The sequence below is a fragment of the Anomaloglossus baeobatrachus genome, unplaced genomic scaffold, assembly GCF_048569485.1.
Source record: "Anomaloglossus baeobatrachus isolate aAnoBae1 unplaced genomic scaffold, aAnoBae1.hap1 Scaffold_187, whole genome shotgun sequence".
NCBI lineage: Eukaryota > Metazoa > Chordata > Amphibia > Anura > Aromobatidae > Anomaloglossus > Anomaloglossus baeobatrachus.
In genome coordinates this window covers 153045-155115 of record NW_027441957.1, presented here as the reverse complement: position 1 = coordinate 155115, position 2071 = coordinate 153045, and the positions used below count along the sequence as shown (strand labels likewise).

Genomic DNA, 2071 nt, shown 5'->3' with positions numbered 1-2071 from the left:
TTGCAGTGGGCGGCGGCTGCAAAAAGCACCATTCTCCTTGTTTTTGCTCTGCAAAACAGCCTTTTCAAGGGTTTGGCTTGGGTGACAAAATGTCTTCTGTAGGCGTGGGTTTGTCTCCCTCTCCCTAAGATGTGTCCGGTATAGGCCAGGGTGCCACTCAAGGCCGTAACCAATTCGGGTTATAGCTTCTCGGCCTTTTGGCTAAGATCAAGTGTAGTTTCGGAGGACGCTACCTTGGTCGGTACTGGAAGGTGCCTGGGATTGCACGTCTGCCGGCCTTGAGGGAGTGTGTGCGCCTTCTGGTGACACATAGCCCTCTTGTGCCTGGACGGTTCCCAGGCAACGGGAGGCGATCACCTTTGTTATTTTGAAGTCCTACTGATAAACAGAAAAAAAAAAAATTAAATCTGTTCTTATCAGTTTAATATCTGATACGTCCCCTCTCTAGGGACCATATATTAAATGGATTTTTAGAACAAGGAGATGGAAAAAATCTTGCTCTGTCCACTCCACGCATTGACCTGGTATTGCAGTACCTCCAGGACCGGTGCACCCCTTCTTAACCGAGTTTCCAAAAGCAGAACTCAATTCACCTGATTCAAATGAGCCTCATTAGTGAATTGAAAGAAAGCAAAAACTTTATATGCACCTCAATTTGGCCAATTCACTTTTCACACTTTCACCCTTTTTTTATCTTTCACACCTTTTACTTGCTTTATTGATGCAAAAGCTGTGCCAAATAGCAAACTCATCTCCACTCAACTTGACCAACTCTGCTATGTCCCGTGCAGTATCTTATTCTCAGTCTTATCTAGATCATTTGCAATTGAATAGAATAGATCCCTTTTGGACACATTGGATTCAGCTGCTGCAGTGACTGCAGGTGTTAGAAGATGCAGACTTGGCATCAGGTGCTGTCTATCAGATTCCACTCCAATTAAAGCTTCCATTGTTTTTCGGTGTTTTCTTTGAGCAATGATGATGTCTTTAGTGATCTGTTGGCTCCCTCTCCTGGAGGAAGAGTTTGCTTGCTCTTGGACTTTCAAAAAGAGAGGTCATGATAGACATTTAGCTTCTGAGCCCAATTGGGGACAGTCATGGGTGATGAATGTTTTGCAACCTGCTGCGAAGCCTGATACCGCAATATAAGGAACGTCAAATACTAACAATGGGCGGCCTATGAAAGAATTAGTACTTTCATTAAGCATACTTAAACGGCTAATTGGGAATAGACAAACTGTAAAAAGCCCTCTGAGAAAGCCCCTCTCTATCCTTTGTCAGTAAGCTTTTCTGTAGTCTGCCTGTTGATGTATTTTCCGTTTGAACAGTGCACAACATGAAGTGACGGAACACTGGCTTGTCACAATGTCCCCCGCTGACATCACAATAGCGCTGCTGCCTAGAAAGCCAGCTGCGCAGCAGAAGTTGCTCTTTGGGTGGGATGGTGGGCTAATGTATCTATTCCTGCTTGGTGAGAGTTTGACATGATCTAGAGCAACGAGTTCCAGCGGCTAGCGGTTGATTATTGGCTGTAATGGGGCTTTCTGGCTGGTGCTAGCCTTTCTTCTTAGCACACAGGAACCACAATCCCTACACCATGCTTCGATGGATTCTCTCATCCCAGCCCAGTAAAACTACATATTTCACACAGTTATAGGCAGCCCATGGGCATTCACCTGGATTAAAACCCATAACAGCTCATAGACCAAACAATCAATCTACCACTGGACCAAAGACAGGAAGCTAAATCCACTGCCTGCGGTAACTAACTTAATCCTATAGGCTACTCACACAACAAACCCAAGAGAAAGGAAAAAAACATGGCTTCGATTATCCATCCAATGAAAACGCATAACCATTGTGAGCCATTGGACAATGCAATTGCACACATGGTGACATGGTGCACGGCCCAATGAATCAAGTCTGTACTTCATATTCACGGTTTAAGCCCTTGGGTTTTAATGTGTCCAGAGTACATATCCAGAAAGATTCCCTTTTTTTGTGCTAAGCACAAGTCAACAATACATTGTAAGCAGATTCTATTACCAGTCCCACACCATTTTGTGACGCA

General features: G+C 44.4%; 1 pseudogene; it reads left to right on the top strand.

The window, feature by feature from the left end:
• Window positions 1-352: 352 nt before the first annotated feature.
• LOC142260788 (U2 spliceosomal RNA) lies at window positions 353-558 on the top strand (annotated as a pseudogene).
• Window positions 559-2071: the final 1513 nt, after the last annotated feature.